Here is a 14,826-nt window from a genome sequence, read left to right as displayed (position 1 = left end):
TTCATCGTTAGCTGTCCCCCCCCATTCCATCATTTGTAGTCCCCCTCCCCCTCTCACTTCATCAATTGCAGTCACCCTCCCCCTCACTTCATCATTTGCAGTCCCCCCCCCTCACTCCATCATTTGCAGCCCCCTCACTCATTCATTTGCAGTCCCTTGCTCCCCCGCCTCACTCCATCATTTGCAGCCCCCTACTCCATAATTTGCAGCTCCCCCCTCACTCTATCATTTGCAGTTCCTTGTCCCCACTCACTCCATAAATTGCAGTCCCTTGTCCCCCCCACTCTATCATTTGTATCCCCCTTCCCCCATCATTTGCAGCCCCCCTCGCTCCATAATTTCCAGTCCCCCCTCGCTCCATCATTTGCAATCCTTCTCCCCCCCTCGCTCCATCATTTGCAGTTCCTTGTCCCCCCTCACTCCATCATTTGCAGTCCCTCTTTCCCCCCTCACTCCATCATTTGCATCCCCCTTCCCCCATCATTTGCAGTCCCCCTCACTCCATAATTTATAGCCCTCCCCTCACTCCATCACTTACAGCCCCCCTCACTCCATAATTTATAGCCATCCCCTCACTCCATCACTTACAGCCCACTTCACTCCATAATTTACAGCTCCCCTCACTCCATCACTTACAGCCCCCCTCACTCCATAATTTACAGCCCCCCCCCTCACTTGTAATACCCCTCCCTCAACAATTTAATTCATTTTAGAAAGAAAAAGGAAAAAAAAAGTTTGATCATACTTCCCATCACCGGCAGGCGCAGCTCGGCTTGTGGTGTCCTGCAACGGCGCTGTGTGCTTTCCCAGGATCTGCAGCTGCGCAGCTCCAGCTCCTTCATACTTCTCCGGACTTCTGGTCAGGTGATGGTGTGTACGTGCTGTCACATGACCAGAAGTCCAGAGAAGTATGAGGGAGCTTCTGGGGCTGCGAGGCTGTGGAGCTCCGGTAGGGCACCTAGCGCTGAGGCGTGCGTCGCCTTAGGCGGAGCCCCGGCGCTCGGCACTTTGTTGCAGCATGGGGCCCGGTGAGAAGCACAAGAGTGGGGGCCCTAACTGGGCCCGGGCCCCACCTCTGTACTGCTGCTCACCGGGCCCCATACAGCAGTAAGGGCAGTAATGCCCTGATGGCGGCCCTATACATATATAATTATATACAGAAGATACCCAGGTTATATCAGCTGTACATATATAATTATATACAGAAGATGCCCAGGTTATACCAGCTGCACATACAGTGGGGAAAAAAAGTATTTAGTCAGCCACCAATTGTTCAAGTTCTCCCACTTAAAAAGATGAGAGAGGCCTGTAATTGACATCATAGGTAGACCCCAACTATGAGAGACAAAATGAGAAAACAAATCCTAAAAATCACATTGTCTGATTTGGAAAGAATTTTTTTTTTCAAATTTTGGTGGAAAATAAGTATTTGGTCAATTACAAAAGTTCATCTCAATACTTTGTTATATATCCTTTGTTGGCAATGACAGAGGTAAAACGTTTTCTGTAAGTCTTCACAAGGTTGGCACACACTGTTGCTGGTATGTTGGCCCATTCCTCCATGCAGATCTCCTCTAGAGCAGTGATGTTTTGGGGCTGTCGCAGGGCAACACGGGCTTTCAACTCCCTCCAAAAGTTTTCTATAGGGTTTAGATCTGGAGACTGGCTAGGCCACTCCAGGACCTTGAAATGCTCCTTACGAAGCCATTCCTTCGTTGCCCTGGTGGTGTGCTTGGGATCATTGTCATGCTGAAAGACCCAGCCACATTTCATCTTCAATGCCCTTGCTGATGGAAGGAGTTTTGCACTCAAAATCTCACGATACATGGCCCCATTCATTCCTTCATGTACACGGATCAGTCGTCCAGGTCCCTTGGCAGAGAAACAACCCCAAAGCATGATGTTGCCACCCCCATGCTTCACAGTAGGTATGGTGTTCTTTCGATGCAATTCAGTATTCTTTCTCCTCCAAACATGATGAGTTGTGTTTCTATCAAACAGTTCTACTTTGGTTTCATGTGACCAAATGACATTCTCCCAATACTCTTCTGGATCATCCAAATGCTCTCTAGCAAACTTTAGACGGGCCCGGACATGTAATGGCTTAAGCAGGGGGACACGTCTGGCACTACAGGATCTGAGTCCCTGGCGGCGTAGTGTGTTACTGATGGTAGCCTGTGTAACGTTGGTCCCAGCTCTCTGCAGGTCATTCACTAGGTCCCCCCGTTTGGTTCTGGGATTTTTGCTCACCGTTCTTGAGATCATTTTGACCCCACGAGGTGAAATCTTGTGTGGAGCCCCAGATCGAGGAACATTATTAGTGGTCTTGTATGCGTTCCATTTTCTAATTATTGAACCCACAGTTGATTTCTTCACACCAATCTGCTAGCCCATTGCAGATTCAGTCTTCCCAGCCTGGTGCAGGGCTACAATTTTGTTTCTGGTGTCCTTCGAAAGCTCTTTGGTCTTCACCATAGTAGAGCATGGAGTGTGACTGTTTGAGGTTGCGGACAGGTGTCTTTTATACTGATAACAAGTTCAAACAGGTGCCAGTACTACAGGTAATGAGTGGAGGACAGAGGAACCTCTTAGAAGTTACAGGTCTGTGAGAGCCAGAAATCTTGCTTGTTTGTAATTGACCAAATACTTTTTTTCCACCAAAATTTGAAAAAAAAATATTTTCCAAATCAGACAATGTGATTTTCAGGATTTGTTTTCTCATTTTGCCTCTCATAGTTGAGGTCTACCTATGATGTCAATTACAGGCCTCTCTCATCTTTTTAAGTGGGAGAACTTGCACAATTGGTAGCTGACTAAATACTTTTTTCCCCACTGTATATAATTATATACAGAGGATACCCAGGTTATACCAGCTGTACATATTGTAATGCAGCGGCTTGCGGCATTACTGTAATGGTCCAGGGTGTGTTTTGGCTGACCATGTACCTCCCCCTCAGGTGACTGATCACATGACTGTGACATCAGCACAGATCCTGTGCACACAGAAGGTCTGATCACATGACTGTGACATCAGCACAGGGCCTGTGTGCACTGGAAGATATATAAACCCTGGTAGTTTTGAAACAGGTGTGTGAAAGGCGTGAGGCCTGTTCCCTGTGTGGGACACCGTTAGAGTGTGAGGCCTAGTGAGGCTTAGTGAAGCCTGGTGAAGTCTGAAAGGCAGAGGCTGGATCCTTATGTGTAAGCGATCCCAGTAGCCTTGGAGGGCAAGAGGCTTGGAAGACAAGAGTCCTGGAAGGCAGAGGCTGGATGTTAGGTGTGTAAACATACCAGTAGCCTTTGAAGGTACGAGGGCAGGAGACCCCCATCTGGGAAGCCGTAAAGCCATAGCTGTGGCAGAACAAACCTGAAGCAGCTAAAACCCGGCAAAGCGAAAAACACTGATTGATGTGGACATTTATATTGTTACCTTGCTGAAGGCTGTATCTGGAGCCAAGTGGACATATCTGTCACTGGAAAGGCTCTTGGACATCATATGTGTAATATGTCAGCGAGCCACTGAGATGGACTCGGTTATGAGCGGTTTATGATAAATAATAAACTGCTGGATTGTGAAATACCGGAAAGGTGTTGCCTGGTGTGCTTTAATTGACCCGGTGAAGCGAGTGTCCCCCAGCTTGATGACTAGCGCTGCCTTACAATATATAGCTAATTATATACAGAGGATACTCAGGTTATACCAGCTGTACATATATAATTATTATATACAAAGGATACCCAGCTTATACCAGCTGTATCTATAAAATTATAAACAGAGGATACCCAGGTTATCCCAGCTGTACATATATAATTATTATATACAGAGGATACCCAGGTTATACCAGCTGTGCATATATAATTATATACAGAGGATATCCAGGTTATACCAGCTGTACATATATAATTATATACAGAGGATACCCAGGTTATACCAGCTGTACATATATAATTATATACAGAGGATACCCAGGTTATACCAGCTGTACATATATAATTATATACAGAGGATACCCAGGTTATACCAGCTGTGCATATATAATTATATACAGTGGATACCCAGGTTATATCAGCTGTACATATATAATTATATACAGAGGATACCCAGGTTATACCAGCTGTACATATATAATTATATGCAGAGGATACCCAGGTTATACCAGAATCACCACAAGGCTGTGGGATAACAAGGTTAGTTGATTGCAGATCCAAGGTCAGTGAGTTGCTAACCGTTGTGAAGGCTGTGTACGGCACGAAGGGAGAATGAAAGTAGGCCAAGTGTAGAAAGACCTGGAGTCAGTGTCAAGACTTCTTACATAAATGGATTATAATACATCTCCAGGAATGTAGATCTGGGCCGAATAATATAACTTTGGGGAGGATTTTACAAATTTAGAAAATAAATGCTATGCTTGTACAATTCAAAGTTGAACTATGTTTTTAAAATATTTTTCAGATGTTTGTTTGCCGGCATTTATTTGGAAGGTTCAACATCTCCTCCCATAGTCCTGCTCCTGTGATGTGGGTGACTAATACAAGATAATGCACATACTCGGACTACAAGCCATCCTACACCTGCGCCCATCACATCTCCAGGGAGTAAGCAGTGGAAATGCCTTTTGAATTCCAGCAAGCAGAGATCTTAAAAACCTAGGAATTGGCGCAGAAAGCTTATTGCAACATTGTCTAGCATTGCATTATGCAAAGATTAATAATATTCAGCTGCTGCTCCACGCTCAGTGTGAATTTTGTAGAGGAGAGGAATTACCCTTTAAGAGGTGTTAAGATGTCAGCAGCGCATTATATGGGGCGATGGAGAACAGGTGGGGTGCTGTATAGTACTGCAGACAATAGGAGAAGGGATCATCTTATCCTTCTATTCATGGACTTGGTGGAGTTGAGAACCTGTGGGACCTGTCTCCAGCGAGGAGTATAAATTACATGTGACCTGAATTCTGGGACTCCGCTGACATTATTTTCAGAAAATAAAGTAAATCTAATGTATACTAAAAGTTTAATGTCTCCAATAATTCTTCCCCCTTGCTCTGAAAAATGAAATGTTACTTACAGGACTAACACTGAATTTGGATTGGTTGTACACGAGCAATTGCTAAATTTGGTCCGATCGGGTAAATGTGCAGAAAGTAGTGACTCAGTAGTAGAGACCCTGATACCAGCAGAGTCTCACTTACTGCATGTCTTCAAGTAGTTTTCAAGAAATCATAGATAGTCTCCTGCAGTCACCAGCAGCTGTTCATGTAATGGTTTTCCTTGTACTTATTGGAAGGTGCACATTATAGATTCAGACAAAAGGCAGCAAAACCATGAGGAACGCATATAGAAACATGGAGTAAAGGAACACGCGTGAAACAAACCAGAATATGTGTTACACCTTAGATTCCTCAGAGTTCCCCATTTTACTCTGATGATGACTTTACATCACCTTTCTCTCCAGTAGATTCATCAGGTCGTCACCAGGAATGAATTTCAACAGTCTAAGTTCCCAGAGGTGCTGAGCACTTGTTGCTGTTTTTCCTTCACTCCAACTCATCCCAAACCATCTCCATTGGGTTGAGGTCGCGTGATTGTGGATGCCATGACATTTTTCCTTCTTGGTCAAAAAGCCCTCACATAGCCTGGAGGTGTTTTGGGTCAATGTCTTGCTTCAGCACAAATAATGGTCCCACTAAGTGTACACCAGATGGGATGTCATCACTGCAGAACGCTGTGGTGGCCATTCTGGGTAATGTGGAATAAATCACCAACAGAGTAACCAGCAAAGCACTCCCCATACCATCACACCTCCCCTCCATGTTTCATGGTGGGCATCACACATGTAGAAACCATCCGTTCACCGTTTCTCAGTTTCCACAGACGTGGTTGGTAACAAAAATTTTCACTCCTCAGACCATGATACAAATTTCCACTGATCTAATTTTCATTCCTTGTGATGTTTGGCTTAAATAAGTCTCTTCTTGTTTGCGGTCCTCAGTAGTGTTTTTTTGCAGCAATTTGACCATTTAGGCCACTTCTCGCAGTCTCATCGGGGCAACTGATGTTGAGATGTGTCAGCTGCTTCATGTCTGTGCATCATTTATGAAGGTTGTGATTTGAGGTGCTGACAATTTGCAGTTTCTGGGGCAGGTAACTGATGCACTTATCCTCTGCAGCAGAGGTCTTCCTTTCCTGGGGTGGTCCTCATGAGAGCCAGTTTCATCGATACGATTCTTGGTTATCATTACTACATTTGAAGATATCTTCAAGGTTCTAGCAATTTTTTAGGATTGACTAACCTTCATGTCTTAAACTAATGATGAACTTTTGTTTCCCTTAACTTCGTAGAGTGTTTTTTACCATATTCTGGCTTAGAACAGTTGTGGAATAGGGCTCAGCACTATATAGAGCTTTCTACCTACTCAGCCTCTGAAAAACACACCTGATGGTGGAAAAGTCGATGATTTCACAAATTAATTTTTTACAAGGGGACCTGTTCATTGGAGGCCATTCCAGGTGATGACCTGGTGAAGCTGCTGGAAAGAACGCCAAGAGGGTATAAAACTATCATCTGAGTAAAAAGGGAGACTTTGAGGAATTTAAGGTTTAACACATATTCTGACTTGTTACATACTTGTTTCTTTACTCTTTGTTTCCATATGTCTTCTTTCATGCTTTGCTGTCTTTAGTCTGGTTCTACAATGTTCACATTCCAATAAGAAAAAGGAAAAGCATTGCAGAAACAGGGGTCTCCAAACTTTTGACTGGTACTATATATTCATCAGAATATACAGCCCTCCCATATACGAAAATATAACTACAATAATACTGTCCATATGTACAGGAATATAACTACTGTAATACTGTCCTCTATCTACAAGAATACAACTATTATACTGCCCTCAATGTACAAGAATATAACTACTATAATACTGCCCTCTGTGTACAAGAATAGAACTACTATAATACTGCCCCTATATACAAAAATATAACTACTATAATACTGCCACCTATGTACAAGAATATAGCTACTATAATACTGCTCCTATATACAAGAATATAACTACTAGAATACTGCCACGTACGTACAATAATATAACAACTATAATAATGCTCCTATATACAAGAATATAACTACTATAATACTGCCCCTATATACAATTAGATAACTACTATAATACTGCCACCTATGTACAAGAATATAACTACTATAATACTGCCCCCATGTACAAGAATATAACTGCTATAATACTGCCCCCTATGTACAAGAATATAACTACTATAATACTGCTCCTATGTACAAGAATATAACTACTATAATACTGCTCCTATGTACAAGAATATAACTACTATAATACTGCTCCTATGTTCAAGAATATAACTACTATAATACTGCTCCTATGTACAAGAATATAACTACTATAACACTGCCCCTCATGTACAAGAATATAACTACTATAATACTGCTCCTATGTACAAGAATATAACTACTATAATACTGCCCCTATGTACAAGAATATAACTACTATAATACTGCCCCTATGTACAAGAATATAACTACTATAATACTGCCCCTATGTACAAGAATATAACTACTATAGTACTGCCCCCTATGTACAGGAATATAATTTCTATAACACCGTCCTTATATACACGAATAAAACTACTATAACTTTAAGTGGCTCTTAATACTTTTAGAGCTATTATCTTCCAAGGGTTAAAAGAGAAAGGAAAGCAATTAGACATAATTTTCGGAAAGCACTCCATTATATAGTGGTTTGATTTATGGCAGTGTTTGCTGTTAAGCAAGAAGCACTGTGGCCACTGACAGGAAGCCTGCGCAGCAATAATACCCAGCCTTAGAAAGGAGGTTTGCAGCAGTTTCTGCTCCACACTAATCTCATTATGCTGAGAGTGAACCCCGTATCATGAAAGTATTAGCAACGTCACTGGACCAGTCAGCAATTTGCCAACATTTTTCTAATTGTTCCCAGACAATTTCCTGGTGTCAGTAGTCGGTCGTACAACTCAGCGCAGCAGCTACAAGCAGATTCTACATCCCGGCTGTCTCTGTTGGGTTCTTTGTTTCCTCTGGGAGAAAAACACTGACGTGATAACAAAAATGATGGCTACAAAACTTTTTTGGGAGAGAACTGTGCCATACAAGGCGGATAATGACTACTGCCACCCATCAGAGATCTGACGAGTGCCAAGCTGGTGTCTAAATGACTAGGTCTACATCTCTAAAAGTCCAGGTCTTGTGAGATGTTCACAGTATACGGCAGGTTTTGTGACACCTTTTGTGTCATAGCCAGCGTACTTTTGTCAGTAAATTGGGGCACAGTTGTTCTCCTTTGTGATCGAACCCCATGGGCATCAATGAACTTTGAAAGTCAATGACCATACTGCTGGATCAATGGTTTCCCTTCTGGGACCAACTTCAGTAGGTGCTAAACACTACAGATTAGGAACACCCCACAAGATCTGCCGTATACCCAGGACACCCACATGACTGCAGTATACAGGGAACACTCCACAAGACCTGCCGTATACACGGAACACCCCACAAGACTTGCCGTATACCTAGAACATCCACATGACTGCCATATATCTGGAAACCCCCCACAAGACCTGAATTGTACCAGAAATGCCTAAAAAGACCCGCCGTATACCAGAAACACCCTACAAGACCTGTGTATTCCGGAAACACCCCACAAGACCTGATATATGCCGGGAACACCGCACAAGACCTTCAGTATATGGGGAAGACCCCAAAAACCTGCCGTATACTGGGAACTCTCCACAAGAACTGACGTATATCGTGAACACCCCACAAGTGCTGCCTTGTACTGGGAACATCCAATAAGACCTGCTATATATAAGACATCCCGCAAAACCTTCTGTATACCGCGAACACCCCACAAGACTTGCCTTATACTGGGAACTTGTACACGACAGGTCTAGTCGGGTGTTCCCAGTATTGGGCAGGTTCTGAGGGGCGTTTTCAGTACATAGCAGGTTTTGTGGGCTGATCCCGGTAGACGGCAGGTCTTGCAGGGTGTTCCTGGTAGACAGCAAGTTTTGTGGGGTGTTCCTGGTAGACAGCAAGTTTTGTGGGGTGTTCCCGGTAGAAGGCAGGACTTGCGGGGTGTTCCCGGAAGACGGCAGGACTTGCGGGGTGTTCCCGGAAGACGGCAGGACTTGCGGGGTGTTCCCGGTAGACGGCAGGACTTGCGGGGTGTTGCCGGTAGACGGGAGGTTTTGTGGGGTGTTCCCGGTATATGGCAGGTCTTGAGCAGTGTTCCCAGTATACGGCAGGTCTTGTGGGGTGTTTCAGATATGTAGTGATTAGTACTTCCTGAAAGCAAAGTCACAAAAGGGCAAAAAGTGAGCAATCAAGAGAGTCATCAAAATTCAGATTTCATTGATGGTGTGAAGGTGCCCTTCTGGTCTGATCCCAATGGAGAAGTACTGTACCCCAAACTGCTCCTAAATGTACAGATGACCATGACAGAAAGGGGTCTGAACACACAGAACATCATACTTTGTGTACCCACAGAAAAGTCACCGTGCCCATGGAAACTCTTGGTCCTGGCATCATGTGGATGTGACATGTACACCAACATAACCACTGTTCAGTGCCCCCATCCTGGCAGTGGGATTCTCTAATGGCAGTGGATAATGGTCGGTCAGGAAAGATCTCAGGAACATTGGAGAGAGATCAAGGTGATGCCTTGTCTCACAATTCACAGATCTCAATCTGATCGATCATCTGTGGGATGTGCTGGAGAATGAAGTCCGATCCATGAGGCCATGTGGCATTACTAGTAGCGTACTCTACACGTGAAGGCTTGTAGCTATTGACACTGAGTGTGAAATGTTCTGTGGCCGAGAAACGCGTGGGATATTACGTTTTAGTCTCATAGCAGGACGTGGGCCTACAGCATCCTTCCTCCTGTCTCCACGGTAACCCATCATGGAGGCCATATCAGCCTCCCGTACGGTATCCATGGAGACTGTGGGAGGGGTGAGAAAATGGAGAGGCGCAGTAACAAGAGGCGATGGGAGAGACGCGGAGAGCTGCTTGCTGGGATGAGGTGAATTGAGACAAAAGAGGGCGATACATTTTATTTTATAATATACCGTGACGTGGAGAAGAAGGCAGGAGGGGAATGGGGGGCATGGCGGCAGGTAACACAGGGAAAGACGGAGGCAGGAGGAGAGGGGCAGTGAGGTAAGAAGAGACTGGAGTGTGCAAGGTGGGAACAAGGGCATGAATGGAGGGGGCCAGAGGGCGTGGAGGAGGAAGAAAATCCCATTTTTATTGTTTTGCGTCTACGCATGCAGAAAAGAGGAGAATAACCCAAGGTTGTAATCCAATATCATTGAAGAACTACAACCACCAACATGCTCTCTACAGCTGCTGTAAAACTACAAGTCCAAGCAAGCAGTCACCCGAGCCATTGTGGTACTGGAAGTGTTCCCAGCAGTTGTAGAACTACAAGTCACATTACGCATGAGACACAAATCCAATTAACACCGTTCCCCCACTGTCATACCCGCATTAATGTGGCATTAATAGGGCTGTACCAACAATCATTTTCATACCAACTGTTTCTACCATAAAAAAATATTTTTTTCATCATTTACCACACCTCAAAGCTACTGGGAGAGGACTCTGGATATTATCAGTCTTCTCCCTCTGGCAATATACAGCCATCTTATTTCTCCTACAGTAGAAGTCTTCTCAGCTATATTGCTGAGAAATCACAAGGAGACTTCTTGTTTCCTGACAAGCAGTACAGATTTAACAGATCTAATTTCTGTTCTGCAGCAGGTGCTGGACAGAATCACTCTTCTTCCCCCTCTTGCAGCTGATGGTATGCTCTCTTATTACTTACACTATAGAAGTAGTCTTCTTAGTTATACTGTTATACTACTTCAGAGGCTCTGCTCCTTTACAGATCAGCAGGGCAAAAAGCTATTTCTAATGGCTGTTCAGCTGCTGGCGACAGGCTCTTGACAGCATCAGTCTCATTCCCCCTCTTGCAACTGACAATATGATTTATTTTTACTTACCCTGTAGAAGCAGTATTCTTAGCTATACTGCTATGCTATGTCAGAAGCTCTGCTCCTTTGCTGATCAGAAGGGCAGAAAGATACTTCTAATTTCTGTTCTGCAGCAGGTGCTGGACAGAATCACTCTTCTTCCCCCTCTTGCAGCTGACAGTATGCCCTCTTATTACTTACACTATAGAAGCAGTCTTCTTAGTTATACTGTTATACTACTTCGGAGGCTCTGCTCCTTTACAGATCAGCAGGGCAAAAAGCTATTTCTAATGGCTGTTCAGCTGCTGGCGACGTGCTCTAGACAGCATCAGTCTCCTTCCCCCTCTTGCAACTGACAATATGATTTATTTTTACTTACCCTGTAGAAGCAGTATTCTTAGGTATGCTGGTATGCTACATCAGAAGCTCTCCTTCTTTGCTGATCAGAAGGGCAGGAAGCTACTTCCAATGGTTATTTTGCTGGGGGTATGCTCTGGACAGAATCAGTCTCCTTCCCACTCTTGAATCTGTCAATATGATCTATTTTTACTTACTCTGGAGAAACAGTATTAGTGGCTATACTGTTATGCTACTACAGAAGCTCTCATCCTTTCCAGACAAGCAGGTCAGAAAGACATTTCTATTGGATGGTCTGCTGCTTGGGTGGGCTCTGGAGAGAATCCGATTCTTTCCCCCACTGGCTGCCAACAAAAAATCCCAATTTACTTCACCACCAAAAGGAATCTTTTTGGCTATATAACTATGCTATTCCAGAAGCTCTTCTACCGGACAATCATTCACTCCTGTACTGCTTGGGGATGGCTCTAAACAGAATCAGTCTCCTTCCCCTTCTGGCAGCTGACACTATAGCTCCATCTTATTTCCCTTGAAAGCAATTTCTAATGGCTTCTCTGCACTGATCAGAGAACTATGCAGATACAAGGCTGTGGGGAGAGTGACTGACCATATCTGTCCACCTCCAATCAGCTTATTAGGGGCGACAAGCACATTGCTATACACCGTGAAAACGAGGTATGGCATCTCTGTGGTGCCCTTTTAAATCAAAACTAATGGACGCAACAGTGGGAACTTTACCGCCATACTGTTTCAATGACCTGCCATTCTTAAAAGGGATGAGACGACCTGAACAAATTGGGATGGCTGGACACACTTGTAATACGGACTTATGTATGGGCTCTGCCTGGTACTGCAGCTCAGACCTATACAACATTATCGGACCCAGCTCCAATACCAGACAGATACCAAAGCCGCAGACATGACCACACAATAGGCTTAGATACAGTACCTTGGCTTAAAGGACAGTGTCACACAGAAATTTAGAAATGCAGCTCAGTAAACAGTATCACACAATAGGCTTAGATACTTCAGCTTAAAGGACAATGTCACATATAAGTTTAGACACTCAGCTCAGTAGACAGTATCACACAATAGGCTTAGATACCTCGGCTTTAAGGACAGTGTTACACATAAATTTAGAAACATAGCTCAGTAGACAGTACCACACAATAGGCTTAGATACGTGAGCTTAAAGGACAGTGTCACACATAGGTTTAGATTCCTCAGCTGAGAAGACAGCATTACACATGATAAGTTTAGATACATGGGTCAGCAGATAGTATCCCACATGGTAGGATTAGATACTGAAGCTCAGCAGTTTCACACATGATACCCCACCTCAACAAAACAGTACTGATACCCTGGACAGCAGACTGTATGACCCTTTTCATATTTAATGGGGGATCCCAGAGGTCGGACCCCATTAATCCTTTGGCTATCTTATACCTTCCCAGCTCCGTAGTCAGTAGGACAGGCCTGGTCGTCATCTCTATCCCCCTACCCTGATCTCCCTCCGTCACCCCCGTATCTATACCACACTACTGTCAGGCTGTCTCTACAGTAAAGGTGATGGTTCTCGTCTCCTCAGGTGAACTCTCGCACCCCACTCCCTCCTATTCCCATACAATAGCGCCCAGGATATAATGCCGGCGTCGTGTGATGTCGCTGCTACTATACTCATCTCCAGAGGATGAGATGAGAAGCGGGAGATTACAATCAGTCCCGAAATCTACAGCACAGGCGTGACCAAATCACTACAAAGCAACACACAGGCAGCTCCCACTACATCTACTGACACCAGACCCCGGCCGAGCCTCAGCCTGCTGCTGCTGGGGGGCCCTGAAATCACATCGAGGGGTCCGGCTGCAGAAGAAGAAGAAGAAATTCCCTGAGTGGCCAATTGCAAAACACTTAAAGGGGATGTCCCTGGTCACAATATAGAGGAAGGACCACCCCCGCGGGACCGCGAGCAAGAACGGAGAGCCGCTCTGTAAAAAGGATCCTGCGGTGGTGGCGGTGGTGGGCCCGGCCTATCTGTATCATTACAGGGGAGGACCCCGAATGCTACATGTGGCTCCTGTTAGATACACAACTCAGTAGCACAATATATAGATATTAGACTTAGATACACAGATCAGCAGCACATTACACTAATAATAGGGTTAGATACACAGCTCAGCAGCACATCATACAGATAATAGACTTAGATACACAGCTCAGCAGCACATTATACAGATAATAGGATTAGATACACAGCTCAGCAGCATATTATACATATAATAGGATTACATACAGAGCTCAGCAGCACATTATACATATAATAGGATTAGATACACAGCTCAGCAGCACATTATGCAGATAATAGGATTAGATACACAGCTCAGCAGCATATTATACATATAATAGGATTACATACAGAGCTCAGCAGCACATTATACAGATAATAGGATTAGATACACAGCTCAGCAGCACATTATACAGATAATAGGATTAGATACACAGCTCAGGAGTACATTACATAGATAATAGACTTAGATACACAGCTCAGCAGCACATTATACAGATAATAGGGTTAGATACACAGCTCAGGAGTACATTACATACATAATAGACTTAGATACACAGCTCAGCAGCACATTACACTAATAATAGGGTTAGATACACAGCTCATCAGCACATTATGCAGATAATAGACTTAGATACACAGCTCAGCAGCTCATTATACAGATAATAGGATTAGATACACAGCTCAGCAGCACATTATACATATAATAGGATTACATACAGAGCTCAGCAGCACATTATACAGATAATAGGATTAGATACACAGCTCAGCAGCACATTATACAGATAATAGGATTAGATACACAGCTCAGGAGTACATTACATAGATAACAGACTTAGATACACAGCTCAGCAGCACATTATACAGATGATCACGGTATATATGGAGCATGAGGTGTATATACAGTAATTAATGCGCTGATGTAATGTGCTGAGCGGGCTGTATTGTCCACATCTCCTCGACCTGACACCCCTCCTCGCTGTATGAAGCCCCCTCCCTGCCGCAGAGTGAGATCAGAGCGGTCTCATGATCATTTTAGACTCCACTATTCCCCTGGGGTGTATCCGCTCGCCCATCTCTTCTCTCCAGCTGATGCTGGGCCTGACTCGCACAAACGTCAGAACGATGGACAAACGATCCCCGGCTCCGAAGAGGAAACGTGGAGAGGATTTTTCTTAAACACGTCCCTAAATGTTATCGAGAATAATTGTACAGGACTCGAGCTTTATAGTGGCTGGGATGAAGGACGTTCACACATTACCTAAATAATACCGCCACATAGTCTTTAAAGTGTAGTGCTACGTGGTGAACATATATTCACATACTGCCAACATAGCAAAGTCATAAAGCGTGAACATACAATA

General features: G+C 44.1%; 1 protein-coding gene across 10 annotated transcripts in view; it reads right to left on the bottom strand.

The window, feature by feature from the left end:
- Nucleotides 1–14,826, bottom strand: part of ARHGAP44 (Rho GTPase activating protein 44) — a 134,398-nt gene that overhangs the window by 106,084 nt on the left and 13,488 nt on the right. The window lies entirely within an intron of this gene.

Source organism: Phyllobates terribilis, unplaced genomic scaffold (assembly GCF_046119375.1).
Source record: "Phyllobates terribilis strain yellow unplaced genomic scaffold, ASM4611937v1 Scaffold_5__5_contigs__length_657084704, whole genome shotgun sequence".
NCBI lineage: Eukaryota > Metazoa > Chordata > Amphibia > Anura > Dendrobatidae > Phyllobates > Phyllobates terribilis.
The sequence above is the reverse complement of the archived record's forward strand: the minus strand, read 5'-3'. Positions and strand labels throughout refer to the sequence as shown.